The sequence below is a fragment of the Schistocerca piceifrons genome, chromosome 3, assembly GCF_021461385.2.
Source record: "Schistocerca piceifrons isolate TAMUIC-IGC-003096 chromosome 3, iqSchPice1.1, whole genome shotgun sequence".
NCBI classification, from domain to species: domain Eukaryota; kingdom Metazoa; phylum Arthropoda; class Insecta; order Orthoptera; family Acrididae; genus Schistocerca; species Schistocerca piceifrons.
The window spans coordinates 294862965-294884961 of NC_060140.1; positions in this window are offsets into that span (position 1 = coordinate 294862965).

Genomic DNA, 21997 nt, shown 5'->3' on the forward strand with positions numbered 1-21997 from the left:
CTCAGACTCCAAGAAGAATATAATCAGTCCCGTTCCGAAGAAGGCAGGTGTCGACAGCTGTGATACCTACAGAACCATCTCTTTAATAAGTCATAGTTGCAAAATACAGACACGAATTATTTGCAGAAGATTGGAAAATGTGACAGAAGCCTATCTCAAGGAAGATCAATTTAATTTACGGAGAAACGTAAAAACACGCGGGCATTAGTCATCATACATCTTATCTTAGGAGATAGATTAAAGAAAGAGAAACCTGAATTTGTAGAATTTGTAGATTTAGATAAAGCTTTTGACCGTGCTGACTCTTCGTAATTCTGAAGGTAATATGGATAAAATACACGGAGCGTAAAGTTATTTGCAATCTGTACAGGAAACAGACTGTAGTTATAAGTGTCGAAGGGCGTGAAAGGGAGGCTATAGTTGACAAGGGCCTGAGACAGGGTTGCAGCCTATTCCCGATGTTATTTGATTTGTACATTGAACTTCAGGGTTTGCCGATGAAATTGTAAGTGTCAAAGACGGCAAGACTCGGAAGGGCAATTCAGCGGAATGGGTACTTTCTTGAGGAGAGATCAAAAGATGAACCCAGCAAGAGTAAAAGATGGGCACTGGAAAGTAGTCGAATTAAATCAGGTGATGCTGATGGAATTAGATTAGGAAATGGAACACTAAGAGTACTAGATGAGTTTTGTTATTTGGGCAGCAAAGTAACTGAGGATGGCCGAAGTAGAGAGGATATTATAAAATGCCGACAGGCTTTAGCAAGCAGGCCGGCCGCTGTGGCCGAGCGGTTCTAGGCGTTTCAGTCCGGAACCGCGCTGCTGCTACAGTCGCAGGTTCGAATCCTGCCTCGGGCATAGATGTGTCTGCTGTCCTTAGGTTAGTTAGGTTTAAGTAGTTCTAAGTCTAGGGAACTGATGACCTCAGATGTTAAGTCCCATACCGCTCAGAGCCATTTGAACCATTTTGTAGCAAGCAAAGCATTTCTGAAAAACGGGGATTTGTTAACATCTAATATACATTTAAGTGTTAGAAAGTTTTTATAGAGGTATTTGTCAGAAGATTAACATTGTACGGAAGTGAAAAGAGGACATTATGCAGTTCAGACAAGAAAAGAATCGAAGCGTTTGGAATGAGGTTCAGTAAAGAGTAAGTGTCTCACATTAAACTATACTCTTTTTGCCTGGTTATCTCAAAAAAATTTCCTAAAACTATAGAAATCTCTGCTGTTCCTTGTTTGTATGAAGCTGATTAAATTATGTACCGTACTGTTTATAACTAAAAAATTTAATCATCGGCCTCTGGAGACTGTGTGTGAATTTGCGTAGGTGCTGCGGCGGTCGAATGAAAGCACTCCTCTGGGCTTTCATTTGAGTCCTTGTATGCTTTACAGTGTTATTTTATAAATTCTTATTAATTTACAAAATTGGTAAATTTGATACATTTTGCGTGCGTGTAGTGTACCAAGTACAAGCGTCACAGGTACCAAAGGACTTGCCTTCAAGTGAACTTCTGCTTTCTGTTTCAGAGGATCCCTTCTCGCCTCGTTATATCTGTCCATATCTGTATTTATTACAGGCCATTTCTGAGGCCGTAACCACCATTACTGCCTGCCCAGCCGCCGTTGAGGGCCTACGCCGCGTTGCTCCGCTGGGACACCTGTCAGACTATGGTGACATACGCCCACTCTCTCTGATCAGGCCGTACGAACACGTAATTTCACAAGCGCAGCATGCAGCTTTGGTCATGTTGGGAGACGGCGTTGATGGAGCGGATTCTGCTGACATCAGCCATGTGCTTTGTAGCGAGAACTGACTTGTGTGGCCCCTACGGAACAGCCGTTACAGATATTATGCCCCATACATCACTTGTCAGACATCTGTTGCCACTTATTCTACTCACTCGCATCCTGCGTAGCAGATCATCTCGACGTCTAGAGAAAGCCCCACTATACAAATGTTGTGAGATCGCAACAACTGAGTTGCTTCCCTCATTTCCCAGTGTGATACACCATACGTCTGCAAAGGTCTGATTTTATTTTTGGTGTATTCACGACGTCTATGCAGCAACTGCGGTGTCAGTATGAAATAACAACTGTAAACAACAAATGTGCGTACGACCAGTCACTTGCAGACAGGCAGTGTTTAGTAGAGGACGTGTGTCAGAGGTATGTCAACGTTGTTGTGTCACAAACCGCAACGGAGGAACATTTCTAAATCAAGTGTTCAAGACATTCTCCAGAAAGATCTGAAGACGAGAAATGTTTGTGCAAGGCAGTCCTGCACACCTTGACTCCCGAACGGAAACACCAATCGTGTAATTCTGTTGCGACTTCACTGACATTTCAAATGTGGACAATTCTTCTTTCGAAAACATTATGCCGGTGGCGATACTTAATATTATCGATGTGAACCTACTACAAAACGACAGATTCAATAAATTCACGTGAAGGGTCAACGCTTTTACGACATAACGGACATTCAAGACAATGCGACACGCGAGCGGAACAATATTCCAAAGACCTTTCCTGACATTCTCACATAGTGTAAATGTTTTGTGTGTAGTACTCAAATGAGGTGAATCTATGTAGAACACCTGAAACACCGGAACCATCATCTTAATGTTTAACTACACTACTGGCCATTAAAATTGCTACACCACGTAGATGACGTGCTACAGGCGCGAAATTTAACCGACAGGAAGAAGATACTGTCATATGCAAATGATTAGCTTTTCAGAGCATTCACACAAGTTTGGCGCCGGTGCCGACACCTACAACGTACTGACATGAGGAAAGTTTCCAACCGATTTCTCATACACAAACAGCAGTTGACCGGCACTGCCTGGTGAAACGTTGTTGTGATGCCTCGTCTAAGGAGGAGAAATGCGTACCATCACGTTTCCGACTTTGATAAAGGTCGGATTGTAGCCTATCGCGATTGCACTTTATCGTATCTCGACATTGCTGTTCGCGGTGGTCGAGATCCAATGACTGTTAGCAGAACATGGAATCGGTGGGTTCAGGAGGCTAATACGGAACGCCGTGCTGGATCCCAACGGCCTCGCATCATTAGCACTCGAGATGACAGGCACCTTATCCGCATGTCCTTAACGGATCGTGCAGCCACGTCTCGATCCCTGAGTCAACAGATGGGCACGTATGCAAGACATGCACGAACAGTTCGACGACGTTTTCAGCAGCATGGACTATCAGCTCGGAGACCAAGGCTGCGGTTACCCTTGAAGTTGCATCACAGACAGGAGCGCCTGCGATGGTGTACTCAACGACGAACCTGGGTGCACAAATGGAAAAATGTCATTTTTTCGGATGAATCCAGTTTCTGTTTATAGCATCATGATGGTCGCATCCGTGTTTGGCGACATCGCGGTGAACGCACATTGGAATCGTGTATTCGTCATCGTCATACTGGCGTATCACCCGGCGTGATGGTATAGGGTGTCATTGGTTACACGTCTCGGTTACCTCTTGTTCGCATTGACGGCACTTCGAACAGTGGACGTTACATTTCAGATGTGTTACGACCAGTGGCTCTACCCTTCATTCGATCCCTGCGAAACCCCACATCAGCTGGATAATGCACGACCGCATGTTGTAGGTCCTGTACGGGCCTTCCTGGATACAGAATATGTTCGGCTGCTGCCCTGGCCAGCACATTCTCCAGATCTCTCACCAATTGAAAACGTCTGGTCAATGGTAGCGAAGCAACTGGATCGTCACAATACGCCAGTCACTACTCTTGATGAACTGTGGTATCGTGTTGAAGCTGCATGGGCAGCTGTACCTGTACACGCCATCCAAGCTCTGTTTGACTCAATGCCCAGGCGTATCAAGGCCGTTATTACGGCCAGAGGTGGTTGTTCTGGGTACTGATTTTTCAGGAGCTATGCACCGAAATTGCGTGGAAATGTAACCACATGTCAGTTCTAGTATAATATATTTGTCCAATGAATACCCGTTTATCATCTGCATTTCTTCTTGGTGTAGCAATTTTAATGGTCAGTAGTGTATTTTTTTATTAATCCAGTCCGGAAGATTTTTTGTACTGACGGTGTAGGTCTAACAAATTGTTCTAAGTGAACTAGCGGAAGTGAACTTCTAATGTGTTTGTCCAGTGGAGATTCGTAGAAAATATGGCAGGGGACATCTTGTTGTGCCAGTAATCTTCTAAGGTTTTACAACGAATCATTAGATGACGCCGTAGACTATAGATAAAATAGACTGCACATGACGTCACTACACTGAAACAGACATGTAAGTCACGTGACACAGAGCAGCAAGGGTAAGACATGTAAGTCACGTGACACAGGGCAACAAGGGTAGTTTACACTGAGGTGACATAAATCATGAGACACTTCCTACTCATGTGTCGGACCTTCTTTTGTCCGGCGTAGTGCAGCAACTCGACGTCGCATGGACTCAAGTCGTAGGAAGGTTCATCTGGATATGTTGGGCCATGCTAATTGTGAAACTTGTGCCAACGCAGGATTTTGTAGGCGAACTGACCTCTCTATCATGTCCCATAAATGCTCGATGGGATTCATGTCGGCAGATTTGGGTGGCCATATCATTCCCACGATTTCTCCAGAATGTTCTTCAAACAAACCGCGAACAGTTGTGGCTGTGGCATGGCGCATTATCCCATAATAATTTCATCGTTTGGGAACATGAATTCCTTGAATGGCTCAAAAAGGTCTCCAAGCAGCGGAACATAACCATTTCCAGTCACTGATCTGTCAGTTGGACCAGAGAACCCAGTCCATTCCATGTAAATAAAACCCACATCATTATAGAGCCACAACCAGTTTGCACAGTGCCTTGTTGACAACTTGGGTCCATTGGCGTCTTGGGGTCGTCGCCACACTCGAACCCTACCATCAGACCAACTGAAATCGGGACTCATATGTCGTAGCCACGTTTTCCAGTCGTCTAGGATCCAACCATGAAAATGCACTGCATGCGATGCCTTGCTGTTAGCAAAGGCATTCACTTCGGTAGTCTACTGCCAGAACCCATTAACGCCAAATTTCGTAGTACTGTCCTAAGTGATACGTTAGTTGCTCATCCCACATTGATTTCTGCAGTTATTTCGTGCAACGTTGCTTGTCTGTTAACACTGACAAATCTACGCAAACGCCGCTGCTCTCGGTCGTTAAGTGAAGGCCGTCGTCCACTCCGTTGTCCGAGGTGAGGGATAATACCTAAAATGCGGTGTTCTTGTCACACCCATGACAGTGTGGATCTTGGAATGTTGAATTCCCTAATGATCTGCGAAATGGAATGCCCCATGCTTCTAGCTCCAACAAGCATTCCGTGTTCAAAGTCTGTTAATTTCCGTCCTGCGGCCTTAATCAAGCCGAAACCTTTCCACATGTATCATCGGAGTACAAATGGCAGCTCCTCCAATGCACTGCCCTTTTATATCTTGTTTACGCGATACTACTTCCATTTTTGTATGTGAATATCGCTATTCCATGGCTTTTGTTACCTCAGTGCGTGTTATTACACGTTTTGTGAAGTGAAGATGACTGTTACAGTTTTTCCCATAACTGAATTGATTTTAAGGATAAGTTGTCGTATTCCTATTATACGTATTAGTACAGTTAACCTGATTTCTCCGAAATTCCTAATATAAGTGAAATGGTAATCGTTTTTACATGCGACAGGGTGAAACAAATTGACAGTTCTTTTTAACCGCAACAGAATTATAGTTCTTTACTGAATACCTGTTCTTGTTGCACTGTAAGTCTTTTAGTCCACCGTTTCCACGGTAGCAGAAGACGAAAGGCCAGTTCGGCAGGCAGCATTCGTTTTTTTACGATTCCTCAATAATATTCAAAATGTTCAAATGTGTGTGAAATCTTATGGGACTTAACTGCTAAGGTGATCAGTCCCTAAGCTTACACACTACTTAATCTAAAGTATCCTAAGGACAGACACACACGCCCATGCCCGACGGAGGGCTCGAACCTCCGCTGGGATCAGCCGCACACTCCATGACTGCAGCGCCTTAGACCGCTCAGCTAATCCCGCGCGGCCCTCAATAATGTGTGAACCGATTATCTACATATATACAAGGCAATGTTCTGACTGACTCATCATCACCCAATCCAAACAGCTAAGCGTAGAAACTTGAAATCTGGAGAGGGTGTAGATCATATACTATAGGCATTGTTTAAGAACGAATTGTTCGAATTTCTACTCCTAAGGTGATGAAATAGGATACGAAAGGCTATTAAAAAATACATCACTATGAAAGCAATTTTCAAACTAGAACTGCGAAACTTGGTATTTGGTTCCTCAGCCAGGAATAAAAAAGTATGTATGCCAGGATTTTAGGAAATTCACTACTGAGGGTGTAAAATAGTGAGTCAAAATTTTTTTGAACATAAATCATTGTTCAGGAACCACTAAAGCATTTTTAAAGCTAAATATATGAAACTGGTATCTGACTCTTTGGTTAGAAATTAAAAAAATGTTTCACTGTTTGGGAAATTCTGCCGCTAAGGGGGTGAATAGGAACCGAAAATGTTCCTGAAAATATTTCATTATGAAAGCAAATTTAACGTTAAATCTTAGAAAATTTGTATTTGGCTTCTCAGTTACAAACAAAACTTTACGTGTTTCTGTGGTTTTGGAAATTCGGTCCCTTATGTGATGAAATAAAATTTCATAAATAGGGGCCAAAAGTTTTTGTGAAATATTTCGTTATATTAAAACATAATCAAAGCTACATCTATGAAAATTGGTATTTGACTTCTGAAAAAATACGTTAGTGGACGAGAGTTTTTTTGGAAATGTAACCAGAATACCATGCTTTTATGGCCTTAATTAGCGTGAAAAGTTTAGAAGATGTTGCAATTTATGAACAACATAAAAACCCTATTCAACAAAAAAGTAAAAAAAAAACAAATAAAGAAAAATCTGTCCGGACCATACTGTCTACGCGAGCGAAGCAACGGGCGCTAAACTAGTGCTTTAATAAGAAAAGAAATACGTTTATAGCCGCGGTGTCCAGTTTTAAACAAAATAAGTGCTTATATTTTGTGACTTTTGCTGCATACTGTCGTATTTATATTAAAAGCATCTGCACTAAACGACAAGAACTCGTTTTATAGGTACAATAAATGTTTATGACGCTACTAAAAGAAGAATGATTTACTTACTGACATATAAACTCCTTCTGCACTCACACTTGGAATTACCTTCACATTTGTTACTTTCTCTCCCCATTCCCTATCTACTGGAATATAATCAATTACACTCTTGGTTCTTCCATCCCAACTGTATCTGGTGATAACATGACTTTCTCTCTTCATAAACCAGCTGTTTGCTATTTTCATTCCATTCCTCTGGCACAAATGCAGGAGTCTTTCCCCTTCTTCATTTCCGCCTCCATATCCAAAACATCCCAATACTTGCTCAAATCCCTTTCTGTCTTTGCCTTCCTGTGCATTAAAATCTCCCATCACTATATTAGCACTCTCTATATGGTTTTCTAACACATTTTCAAAGTCCATCTTCTCTTCTTCGCTACATCCCACTTGAGGTGCATAAATCTGGATTACTTTTAGTGTTTCTTTTTGGAATCTCAGGTTTAAGATTATGATCCTGTGTGGTATATATCTCACATTTTCAATACAGCTTCGTATATTCTTATTCACCATCACTGCCACACCATTTCTTCCAGACCTGTTATTCCCACTCCAGTACAGTTTTACTCCTCCTCTCAAACTCTTCTCACCTTTTCCCTTCCACTTTGTTTCGCTTAATCCCAATATATCTAACTTCCTCTCTGTTAGTACATCTGTCATTTCTTCCATTTTTCCATTCAGGGTTAATATATTAAGGGTGTCAATATTTAGGTTATTTTTTAGTCCAGTTGGTTTCATCTTCTTGTACTGATGAATATCATCAGGTCTCCCATCATTTGCACCAGTACTTGAAGAAGCAGTGGGGTCAAATCCTGAGTGGTTCGTTCCGTCTGTGTTTTGAAAGCAATATATGAAGACTTTCCTACTGGCTTGCTAGGCCTAACGCAAGAAAGGATTTTCTGTTGTGGTTGTCTCCCTTAGCCTTTGGAGTTTCTACTCCACCACAAGGCAGTGATTCCCTTCTCATTTAATTCCCAGATAGGAGGATTGCGTCATCTGCCAGCTATGCCGAGGTCTTCCTTCTCCGCCGTCCCGGCCATTTAGGTCTTCACCCGTAACCCGGGGCATGGGTTCCGTGTTATACCCCACGGGATTGGGTCGCTGCCTGAACTCAGCCATCCTAGCACTCCAGCTTACTGAAGTGTAGGATGCCCACCCCCGCGACGTGGATGCGCCAGACAGGAATTTCTCCAGTGGAGGAATAGGGAAGGGCACCCTACCTCCCTGGTGCTGGGTTAATGATTTTGTATGCCACAATCAAAGGCTGTCCCAATATGTACCCAAACCAAAAGTGGTTCGTTTGTGAACCAGTCCGATGAAAATGGTGTTTTTTGGTTGCATTTTACATATCGTGACACAGGCTTCAGAAGTTCCAAGCACAGCTAATGATGATTGGTATACAATAATTTGTTTGCCACAAATCATTGATGAAATCAAGAAAAACAATCGAAAACTTCTATAATTTGCCATCTTTACAGTACCAGCTGTCTCACAGCTCACCAAACATCGAATTTATGTCTAATTTTGCATATTCACCTGAATTATCCCATAACGACCTTTCTCTTATGTCACACAAAAAGTGCCTGGACAGGAAATTTAATCACCTCAAGAAATCATTGAATACTTTGAAAACCAAGTTTTTTAGGAATGAACATCGGAGCGGAAAATAGTGCAAAAATAAAGAGAAAACAACTGAAATTTTGATACAGTTTTTATTTTTCGCCGCGCGGGATTAGGCGAGCGGTCTAGGGCGTTGCAGTCATGGACTTTGCGGCTGATCCCGGCGGAGGTTCGAGTCCTCCCTCGGGCATGGGTGTGTGTGTTTGTCGTTAGAATAATTTAGGTTAAGTAGTGTGTATGCTTAGGGACTGATGACCTTAGCAGTTAAGTCCCATAAGATTTCACACACATTTGAAAACATTCTTTTTATTTTTCTTGTTGTACGTAAAATCAACGGTTATGACCCACCCTGATAGTCGAGTGCATTAACGCGCCTCTTCCAAGATTCAGGGGGACGGGTCGGACCCGGATCTAATCAGCCCTGAGGATTAACGAGGTTCGGCGTGCTGCCCAATCTGTGTTTCGATTGCCATGACAAAATCGTATGCTGATATTTTCCTGTAGAGCGTTACTCTCAGAAGCATGTCATGTTTTATATAGCTTTTAGGTCTTCTTCACGAATCCACGAAATACCCTGCAAAACCAATACCTCCTAACGAATAAAAGGTGATGACCTACTGCTTAACCCACAATTTGTCACTTCGTACTGTCCCTCAGTGAAATATACAGGGTGGTCCCTTGATCGTGACCGGGCCAAATATCTCACGAAATAAGCGTCAAACGAAAAAACTACATAGAACGAAACTCGTCTAGCTCGAAGGGGGAAACCAGATGGCGCTATGGTTGGCCCGCTAGATGGCTCTAACATAGGCCAAACGGATATCAACTGCGTTTTTTAAAATAGGAACCCCATTTTTATTACATATTCGTGTAGTACGTAAAGAAATATGAATGTTTTAGTTGGACCACTTTTTTCGCTTTGTGGTAGATGGCGCTGTAATAGTCACAAACGTATAAGTAGGTGGTATCACGTAACATTCCGCCAGTGCGGACGGTATTTGCTTCGTAATACATTACATGTGTTAAAATGGACCGTTTACCAACATTGGAAAAGTCCGATATCGTGTTGATGTAAGACTATTGTGATCAAAATGCCCAACGATCGTGTGCTATGCACGCCGCTCGGTATCCTGGACGACATCATCCAAGTGTCCGGAGCGTTCGCCGTATAGTTACGTTATTTAAGGAAACAGGTTGCGTTATTGTTAAATAAGTCTTCGAGTCAATCACATATCTGCGATTTTATTCCATATGCTCATACCTTCGTTAACAGCCTGCAGTGGAGCACCGTGTCAGATGCTTTCCCGAAATCTAGAAATATGAAATCTGTCTGTTGCCGTTCATCCATTGCTCTCAATATAGCATCGAGAAAAGGGCAAGCTGAGTTTCACACTAGCGATGCTTTCTAAAACGAAGCTGGTTCCTGCATACAAGCTTCTCAGTCTCATTAAATTTTATTATATTCGAACTGAGGATATGTTCAAAGAATCTGCAGCAAACAGAAGTTAGGGATATTGGCCTGTACTTTTGCGTATCCGTTCTTTTACCTTTTTTCTATACCGGAGTCATCTGAGCTTTTTTACATTCGCTTGTGGCTGGACGAGACATTCACGATAGAAGCAACATTGAAATGTATATATTAGAGCTTACCATAGGTAATAGAGTTTCTCCTTTAATTTTTTCTACGTTACTTCATATTACAGATAAAAATATAGAAACTATTTCAGAATGACGTTGCAAGGTAACTGATGCACTAATTGAAGACTAGCATCAGTGCATAAATTTTATCCGAAGGTTTCTAGCCTTACTAATATTCCATTTACAGCCACAAATGGTTCTGAGCACTATGGGACTCAACTGCTGAGGTCATTAGTCCCCTAGAACTTAGAACTAGTTAAACCTAACTAACCTAAGGACATCACAAATATCCATGCCCGAGGCAAGATTCGAACCTGCGACCGTAGCGGTCTTGCGGTTCCAGACTGCAGCGCCTTTAACCGCACGGCCACTTCGACCGGCTTTACAGCCACAGAGAAGGCACTATTAAGAAAGAGGTTAAAATATAATTTATCTCTCATGCCCTAATAATGGCCGGCCGGTGTGGCCGTGCGGTTCTAGGCGCTTCAGTTTTGAACCACGTGACCGCTACGGTCGCAGGTTCGAATCCTGCCTCGGGCATGGATGTGTGTGATGTCCTTATGTTAGTTAGGTTTACGTAGTTCTAAGTTCTAGGGGACTGGTGACCTCAGAAGTTAAGTCCCATAGCGCTCAGAGCCATTTTGAACCCTAATAATGCAAATATGAAGCGCATCATTGCTGACGTAGAGTAGCTGCCAAGAGTTCACAACTCAGGAGATCTGGTGTCTGCAAAATTGCTTTAAAAAGTAAAGACATTATCATTGCTGAAAGAAGTAGAAAAAACAGAGAATCTAAAGTTGTGAAAAGTATTAATAATGAGCTCAGAGATGGAAAAGCTGTTAAGAACTAAAGTGGTTAAAGGCAATACTCTAACTGTATCCATCATCAGTAAACACTTCCGGGCTAAGTTGCCGTGGTCGATATGTAGAACTTCTCCTCCCTGACGTTTTGTTCTCAACTACGGAGAACATCTTCCGAGGTGAGAACGAAACGTCAGGGAGAAGAAGTTCTACAGATCGACCACGGCAACTTAACCCGGAAGTGTTTACTGATGAAGACGCCGGCCGTGAAAGCCTACATGGGATGACTCTAACTGTAGTTAGCGAGAACGATAATATTTCCAAAGTTTACATTTCTTGGCTTTGGAAGTGGCATTATGGAAATTGATAGAGATCCTACTCCGAAATTTCAGGTCAGGATTAAAAAGCTAATCGATGAAAAAAAATAGCCATTTAATTTCACCGAATGAGAAATTGTCTTTGAAAATGATGAATGCACATCTATGAATGCACAGCCCTCCGAAGCTAAGACCGCAATTAAAGCTGCAAAAGGCTGGTTTGGCAATACAGCCAGTTGTTAATCGTGAAAAGTGCCCCACATACAAATCAAACAAAAATCTAAATGAAATGTAAAATCATTTTACATATTTGAAAATACTGTTTCGTGATTTGCTGCTCGCATTGTTAGTAATCCCATAACTGTCATGCAAATACGATATCAATGACTACGGGCAGATATACACAATGTCATACAGCACGTAGCATAGATCTAGCACTAGAGAGGACAGACACATTGTCTATTCGGATGTGCAGGATCTTACATCCATGTTATGTACCTGGAGTCAGGAAATGAGCTTATATCCATATAGGCAGTGCAACAGTGCCTGGAGCACTAAGGATTGTCTGCTCGGGGACCAATGCTGTGACATTCCTTGGCGTGGCAACAGAGAGAGCGTTAGTGGTACACCCAACACCAATAGAGTGCAGTAGTACATAAAGTACCCTTCGCTACACACCATAAGGTGGCTTGCCAAATGTATATGTATTGACTTTTGCATATACAGGTCCACAGTCACTGAGAATTTCTTGAGCTTAGTCGTTTTCCTTTTGGCAGTTGATTTATTTTGAAATAATAACTTTATTTCAAAATTTTGCGGTTATCTAATTTCACACCAGAGCCGTGGCGGCTTCCTTGCAATGTATCGATTTCTCAGTTCTTACGATCTTTGACTAACAAGTTGCATTGGGGCTCAGCGCCCTCTGGTGTGGCGGCTCTGGGCATCGTGGACAGCTTGGTGGACAGTATGAGCTGAGGAAAGAAGCTGTAACGAGCTTTCCTTGGAGCCTCTCCGCCGTGGTGTCAGCTATTGGTGAGCGACCAATATTGGAGTCACGTTACACCACGTAATTTATGGAGTACCGACGTGGCTTATGCTGTGATTTATCTGAAGGGCGCCGAGCTATCAGGGCAGTGTTCGCTGTCATTTTAGTCTGTATTCCTTCTGTTTGTTGGGTACGAACTCTCGTGTCTCCATTGCATTCGAAGGGCAATGAGATTCCAAGATCTGGTAGACATTTTAGACTGACGTCTCATAATTTGTTTTATGTGTTAATCTTATGCATCCGTGGTGCTTGTGAACCTTTAGCCAGTGTTAAGTGTCGTGTTCCGGAAGAAAGCGTATTTTGAAGATTGGCGGTGTGCATTAGTATATGAGTTACCTGTTCTTGTCCGCCTCCCCTTTAATTCTTCTGATTTTTAAAGTAAATGATTGGTCACGTAATTTTCAAATGGAGACGCAGTGGAATGTTTAATATTACCAGTTACCACAGATAAATTGTTCATGTCAGAATGCGTTTCTGTTTTGCTATTTTATTGGCCTATTTATAATTTCCTTTTGTTGTTCTGGTTTCTTTGAAGATAGTGCTAAGCGTCTATGCTGTCTAAGAAATTATATAGTGCGTCTGTTCTATGTAAGTGGCTCAGATAAATTTTAGTCTGTTCCAGGACGCGTTTGTTCTCTCCGAACAGCTATGGGCTAATGTGTGTAGTGATGAACTTTGAATTTCATGAAAGTGTCCTTGGACTGTTTTAATGGTTTGCTAGAAAGGAAAGTTTTCTCCTATTACTATTTTATTCCTGAAATTATTATTTTTTAAATATTTGTATCAGGTTTCTTAAATCTTTTGGTGAACTTATTAAAAAACAGTTAAGTTCAAAAAATGGTTCAAATGGCTCTAAGCACTATGGGACTTAACAGCTGAGGTCATCAGTCCCCTAGAACTTAGAACTACTTAAACCTAACTAACCTAAGGACATCACACACATCCATGCCCGAGGCAGGATTCGAAACTGCAACCGTTGCGGTCTCGCGGTTCCAGACTGACGCGCCTAGAACAGCACGGCCACACCGGCCGGCAAGCAGTTAAGTTGTCACGGTTTTTGGTAAGAGTTCAGATTAAGTAACTCTTCCCTAAGAGTTTAGTATTTGGTGCACAGCTGTGTATTGGGATTGGGCTGCAGGAAACTATCGTTGATAATCTCTTGTACTCCACTGCTGGTACGTGTAACCCAGGATCAGGCCCCACTTACTTACGCCCCAACGGCTTGCTTAGCCGGCTGTTTACGTCATCTGGAGTGCGTACACTCGGCAGCTCTCGCCACTGTCTTTCGCGCTCTTTCCTCCAACACCAGCCAACTACATAATCTTCCTGTTCAAGCTATGTTTATACTTGGAATAATTCTGAATTTGTATCTTTTACCTTGTGGCCTTCACCTTAAGCAAATTTTATGTGCGTTGGAATCCCAACATATACTTTAATCTGTTGTAGCTTAATTATTCTTGTGTTATTGGGGAATGTGATAAATCTTCAACTGATATGTGTTTCTGGATTTAAAATTATCCTATCTAGATATTGAAGTTAAATCTTCTTACATTGTCTTAAGTATTATTTTAGGTTTTTTAAAAATAATGTTATATTATCACTATTTGGTAATTAAGGCCGTTCTGATCTGGTCTGCTACTGTTTAGATTTACGTCTGCCTTTACTGTGGCTTTACCCTTATTGCATTCTGTGCCTTACATAGGGCGTGTCTTGCCTTAATGAATATTAAGTCATCTTGAGTTAAAGTTAGCTTTAAACTTTCTGCAAATCATTTAAATTGGCATTGAATTGTAAATGAGTCTCATTGATTTGCCTTTTAATAAATTAAAAAATAAAGGCTTAATTGGCTGCTATGTGACAAACTGTAAAATAAGTCTGTGTTCTACTTGTGAATGCAGTATGTAAAATCCCCTTCCCGGTTTTCCTTCCAGGCTGAATTAAGAGCCCATAATTATCACCATTTAACGCCCTTGGGTGTTACTAAGCTGCACCACAGAAAAGACGGTTGTGTATGTAGAACTACATATTCCACACATCTTTGTGGAGGAAGTGGCATGTGATGGTATTCCTAGTAAGGGTTTCGCACAACCTTGATCATCATGGGAACAACTGTCTCAGACTCGAAATCCATAATTGTATACAACCCATATAAGGATTACATTGATTAAGTTTTAGATATGGATTTCACTTCTGAAATAGTGAACCCTGGAGGCTCCAGTTCATTTTATCTTTGTCTTCCCGGTGGCTTATTTGACTGGCGCCCCGAAAGGTGGCGCGAATTTAGCTCGCAGTTTTCATAGATGACGCTGGCTCAGAGATTTGAAAATAAGGCCGGCAGTGAGAACGGACAGTAGGGGCGGAACGAGAGTGGATTTTCGAGCGAAAAGGTCCTTTTGGAGTTCAGTTCTGTTAGTGCCGAGATAGACTTGTCACTCCTTTGTGTAGAGGCAATCGACAATGCTGTATCGATGGTGTCCTCCTACGGCCTTCAGTGGATTTGCACTTCCATGTTGTGCAGGTCTGGATGCTTGCAGTTTTGCCCTCATCGTTTCGGCGTATGCAAGGGCCATTACTGGAAAATTCTGTGGTAAGTAGTCCTCGCCCTCTGATATCTGTGCCCCTCCTATTGGTGCTTCATGGATCACTGGAACATTTTAATTTTTTGTGATTAATCTTGGCCACAACCGCGTTGTACCTTTGCATTTATTTCGTTGGTGGAAATTTTGGATGTAAATTGGTAACCGTCCCTGCGTGATTGTCTCTGCGTTGGTGATAAAGTGTGCCACTGAGACCTTTACTTGCTGTAGATTACCGAGGCCATAAGCCGTACAGCACTTTCAAATTCACTGGTTTACTCGTGAAACTTATCTTTCGCATTGTATGTATGGCAAATTTGCTGTTTCAGCTTGAGTGTTTTATTAAGTTCTGTATCAGTTTTATTAACTTGGTCATCAGCCGTGTGGCATAATTCCTGTTCACCGAGTTTGAGATGTGTTGTTACGTTTTGTAGGGTTTGTAATTTTAGAATTCCCTGTATTAATGTGTGTGTTTTGAAAGTAGCTTCTAGAAGGTCGCCGAGATTGAAGATTGATTCAAGGGAACATTGTTTGTAATGCCTAAGTCACTAAGTATTCCCTAGGAGGGGTAAGCTTAATCATTTATTTGTTCTCTCTGTTTGATTCAAGTAGGCACTTTCCCGTGCAATTTTGGTGCAAAGCTTACCTAAACTGTTTGGAGGGGGTGGCGTTAATTATTATACAGAGGGGTCCAAAAAACTGTATCCACTGTTTAAAAGTCCATAACTTGCAAAATAATTGACGGACTTATCTCATTTTTGGTGAAAGTGTAGCTTAAAGTCCAACTTAAAGATATCACTGTAGGTGTTCGAAATGGTCGCCATTAACATCCACACACAAACGATGCCGCCGAACTGCAGCACGAACTACTGACTGCTACGTGTTCAGTTGAATATTTGCACATGAATGTACGATAGATTCTCGAAGTTCATCCAATGTGCGTGGCTTTTGTCGATAAACGACGTCCTTTAGTGTTCCCCACAGGTAAAAGTCCAAAGGAGTTAGGTCGGGGAACGTGGTGGATACTCCACAGCACCTCTACGGCCTATCCATCTTCCTGGTAGATTTTCGTGCAGATACGCCCTAACACGATTTTGGTAGTGGGCTGGGGCACCATCTTGTTGAAAGTAAACTCTTCCTTCTCCATACAAGTCTCGGATGGCAGGTAAAATGGATGTCTGAAGCTTCTGAAGGTACACCTCACCGGTAACTGCGCCGTCAAAGAAGAATGGCCCAATCAAGCCCCGGCAAGACAACCCGCACCACACATTTACGCCTGGCAAATTCACGGCTTTGTCTACATGGACGTTCGGATTTTCGGCGGCCCAGTAGATGCAATTGTGGCGATTTACTGTACCATTGAGTTTGAACTGTGCCTCATCAGACCACACAATCATCTCTGCACCATGTTAGTAAACCACTCACAGTACTCCATTCTACGATCTGGGTCGTCCTCGTTCATTGCGCGTAGCAGTCGTGGGATGTAACACTTCCACTTTGCTGTCTTCAAAATTCGCCAAACACTTGAGCGACTCACGCAGTTTCACGGGCACACTGTCTCACAGACTTCTGTGGTGAGCGAGTGAATTGTTGTAACACACGGCGGGAGTTAGCTAGACTTGTTACTGTTACAGGTCGTACAGATCGTTGTTTGTGTACATCTTCAACACAGCCTTTGGCTTCAAATTTGTCTCGAATGCGACGAATCGTTAAACGCGTCGGTGGCTCTGTTTAATACTCATTTCGCCATTGTCGTTGAACCTCATTAATGTTTTCGTACTTAAAATACCACTTCAAAACTGACTTCCTTGCATCGAATGTAAGCCTTGCGCCAGCCATGTTTACTCGAGTAACTAGATGCAACTAAGAACGAAACATTGACCATCTGACGACTGTCGACAAAACAAAACAACGCAGTACAACGTTTGTGTGGCGATTGCCGGAACTACAAACTATTACATTACCAAAGATGAGACAACTCCGTCAATTAGTTTGCCAGTTATGGACTTTAACAGTGGATACATTTTTTTGGACCCTCTGTATGTTATTCTCCCTTACCGGTGATTTAAGATCATTCCTTAAATGCAGCTTTTTTTTGGTAGTAATATTTGCTACATTATTTGATGATGGATTTTTTAAGCGTATAGCTGTGATCTCTTAAGAAAGTGGCGATCGTTGTTCATGTAATTTGTATTTCTGTAGCCTAAATCTCACCTACGTGATGTTTATTAGCAGCGCCTTTTAGCCTTGTGAAGCGCGAGCCCGACATTTGGGAGGCTGCTGACCGCTAGGGCCTGTTGTGCCCTGCAGGTGCCTTCCGGCTGTGTTTGAGGCGTGTGTGCTATTGCGACAGTGGAACTGTTAACTTCGGCGGCTTGCCTTCTTTAAGTTAAATTTGAGTCTTTCCTTTCATAAAGTTCTGATGTACTTGCTTTAACTTCTAAATAATCTGCCTAAAGGCCTATATGTGGGCGAAGTTGTAATTAAATGGCCGGCCAGTGTGGCCGTGCGGTTCTAGGCACTTCAGTCTGGAACCGCGTGACCACTACGGTCGCAGGTTCGAATCCTGCATCGGGCATGGATGTGTGTGATGTCCTTAGGTTAGTTAGGTTTAAGTAGTTCTAAGTTCTAGGGGACTGATGATCACAGATGTTAAGTCCCATAGTGCTCAGAGACATTTGAACCATTTGTAATTAAATTTTGAGGTAGTTCCTTTGCCTGTTCAAGTATTTGCGTATATACTTCGTGTGCTGAAAACTTTTTAATGTAATTCTGTTCCGATTGCCATCTCCTTAGATTTCTATTTTTAATTATAATTCACTATTCTTTGCTTCAGTTTAATTTGTCACTGTACCCGTTCTATGGATGTAAAAAAAATTGTCACATCAGCCATGTTTGGGTGATTATTCTAAATACCAATTATTAATTTAATAACTATGACTGCTTAGGAAGATTGTGCAAAAGTTATCTATTACACAATTATAATTTAATAGAGGTTTTATTATCATTTATTTTTATTTGTTGCTGTTACTGTTTCCTTTGAACAGCAAGAATTGAAGGTTCAGTCATGTCAATATGTGGTTAAAATTTAAACAGGCTTATTTTCATTTAACAACCTCTTATGTTAAGAGATATTTGGTGATTACCGTATTTTATTTTGTGCTGCCATGTGCAATATAAATAAATGTCATCATTCAAAGGACAAATAATGAAAGGATTATGGACCCATCCTTCCATGTGATTCTTTTCCTATCGCAACCTATATATTTAGTTATCAAATAGGTGTGACTGTGACTGCTTCCTTCACAAAAAGGTGCAGAATGTACCATGCTACATCCGTCTCAGTTGTTGACTGTGCTGTAGTTTGACAATTCCCAAAGAGTCGAAATTAACCAATCGCTAAATCTCTCTATTGTATGTATTAATATATGTATGCACATAAGTGTATATGTCTTTGTAAAGGATCTCCTCTCAAACTTCTGGATCGATTTTAACAAAATTTGGCACAGAAACAGTAAGCATCATGAGTGTCAGCACCATATGGTTTATAAACTCCTACCCACAGTAGGAATGGAGATACAGGAGAGAATGTATTTTTCCAGCTCCTAATGCATAGGCTGCCCTGCACAATATCTGTGTTGTGGGGGTAGTAACGACCTGCGTTGCAGGTCAGCCTTCATATTAGACATGTTTTTCTTGCCCCCAACTTTAGGCTGCCTGCATGACAGGCATGTTGTATTGGTGTCAAACAGCCTGCCTTATCGACATGATACATTGGTCATCTACACTGTTTTGTCCCTCTCCGGAGACACCGCCTTAAAGTAGCACTACCTGTGCAGGCAAGAGGAAGCAGTGGGCCAAGCCAGCAGAGCATAGCTACCGGCAGGGCCTCAAAAGCCGGACGGGCCTCTGCAGAAGAGCCAGACAAAGTGTGTCTCACAGAGCCCTTTCTTTCCTCTTATTCTATCCTGCTTCCCATCTCTTGTCTTGAGATACCGACTTCGCTAGCATTGGCATGCCATCCATATAGGAGAGGAACAACTCCAAATTGAAACCCGGAATCGCCATTTCCGTTAGGCGCAAGTGTGGTCCACCTGGAAATGAGTGGCAATTGCCTGCAGCCAACCTGACTCTGCACGTCGCGTATTTTCACTCCTGTGGAACCAGTCAGCTAGGCAGAGAGGGCGGCACAAGTAGTGGGCAAGTTCGCCATCACCTAAAATCTGCGTCTCAACTTGCACCCAAAGAGAGGACACTCCATCCACGTGAAAACAACACAGATAGCGGCAGTTACCGGTCATAAGCTCGCTGTAATGGGCGTCGGAGCGGGCGCCTGGGGTCACTATTGACAATGGGAAGGCCCATCGTAGGTCAACTGGCCAGTCACCGCCCACTTCAAGCTGGGCAGCCCCCAGTCAGTTAATTACTGGCATGTCCTGGTGCCGATTGTTCCATTGAGTGTCTAGAACACTAGCACTGCTAGAAGTCGTCACCATAATATCGACACCTCCTCCTACAAAAATAAAAATAAAAAGTAAAGATATTTCATTACGCATCGGTACACGGAACATCCGCATTATTCTGCAAGGCTTCCTGGACACCTGTGGAAGCTTACGAGAGCTATGCAAAACGGCTGTTATCGACTTAGAGGTAGTCAGACTCAATATCGCTATAACAGCACTGCAGGAAACCAGGTTACCAGAAGAAGGCTCAATTCAGGAAAAAGCTACACTTTTTTCTGGAAGGGCAAAGATGTTGCTAGTCCCAGACAACAAGGAATCGGTTTTTCTGTCCGCAATGACTTGCTGCGTTGTACCGAAAACTCGTTTGGGATCTCAGAAAGCATTATGACTCTGCGTTTCACAACAAATAGTGGACCACTGACGCTGACGTCTGTATATGCACCAACACTTACCTCAGCTGCAGATGCCAAGGATCAGTTTTACGAACAACTCAGTGATGTGGTACAAGAAGTGCATTCCGGGGACTGTCTATGCATCCTTGGTGATTTCAACGCTCGTATTGGTAGTGATTTTGTCACTTGGCATAACTGCCTAGGCAAACACAAAGTGGGCAAGATGAATGAAAATGGACTACAGTTGCTTGAATTCTGTGCAAAGTATCAGTTGTGTGTTACCAATACATACTTCAAACATTGGCACCAATTAGATCTTATTCTAATTAACAGGGAAGATCTACGTTACTTCCTTCATACACATTCTTTCCTTAGTGCAGACTGTGACACGGATCATGCTCCACTAGTAGCAACACAAGTGCGCTTTGTGACTAAAAAGTTTCACTCTGCCAGAACACCTTGAAAAACAAAAATTAATCATTGCCAAGCAAGAAACACTGCTGCAGTAGAAGTATTTAGTGACGAGTTACGAAAAGAGGTGGATCCTTAGGACCCAGCCGCTCCTGTTCCTGAAGACTGGCAGAAGATAAAATCGCTTCTGATCGTTACGGCTGGAAATGTCTTCTGTAATCTGGTGGCAAATCCCACGATTAGTTCATCGATAATGTAGATGTCCTGAAACCTCTCCTTGAGGCTAAGCGTTAGGCCACCGGAATCTGGCATAAAAACCCACGCAATTTTACAGCCAGGGAACTAAACAGAGCAACGGCAGCTGTTAAACACACTTCAGCAACTGCATCAATTCCTATTGGTAGTGACTTTGCACTGGCATACAGGAGTATTTCAATGCTGGTGACATTGGTGGTGTATACTCGGGCATCAAACGGGCCACTGGACCCATTTCAAAGAAGGGTATTACCACTCGAGGAATACATGGAAAAGTCATCACAGATCGAAATCGCCAATTGCACCGTTGGGCAGAACATTACTCCAGCCTCTACTCACATCCCACAAACATTAGTTCAAACGTAATGGATGAAATTCCTGATATGACACCTTACCATGACTTGGATGCCACGCCTACTATGGAGGAGCTTCAAAGAGTAATTGAACAGCTCAAAAGACAACATCTCCACAGAAATTGTAAAACTTTATTCAGTTTTTCCGCTGCCTTTGGACGTTTTACTGACATGTTGGGCTGAGGGTACTGTGTTGCAAGACATGCGCGATGCAAATATTGTTTCTACACTCCTGGAAATGGAAAAAAGAATACATTGACACCGGTGTGTCAGACCCACCATACTTGCTCCGGACACTGCGAGAGGGCTGTACAAGCAATGATCACACGCACGGCACAGCGGACACACCAGGAACCGCGGTGTTGGCCGTCGAATGGCGCTAGCTGCGCAGCATTTGTGCACCGCCGCCGTCAGTGTCAGCCAGTTTGCCGTGGCATACGGAGCTCCATCGCAGTCTTTAACACTGGTAGCATGCCGCGACAGCGTGGACGTGAACCGTATGTGCAGTTGACGGACTTTGAGCGAGGGCGTATAGTGGGCATGCGGGAGGCCGGGTGGACGTACCGCCGAATTGCTCAACACGTGGGGCGTGAGGTCTCCACAGTACATCGATGTTGTCGCCAGTGGTCGGCGGAAGGTGCACGTGCCCGTCGACCTGGGACCGGACCGCAGCGACGCACGGATGCACGCGAAGACCGTAGGATCCTACGCAGTGCCGTAGGGGACCGCACCGCCACTTCCCAGCAAATTAGGGACACTGTTGCTCCTGGGGTATCGGCGAGGACCATTCGCAACCGTCTCCATGAAGCTGGGCTACGGTCCCGCACACCGTTAGGCCGTCTTCCGCTCACGCCCCAACATCGTGCAGCCCGCCTCCAGTGGTGTCGCGACAGGGGTGAATGGAGCGACGAATGGAGACTTGTCGTCTTCAGCGATGAGAGTCGCTTCTGCCTT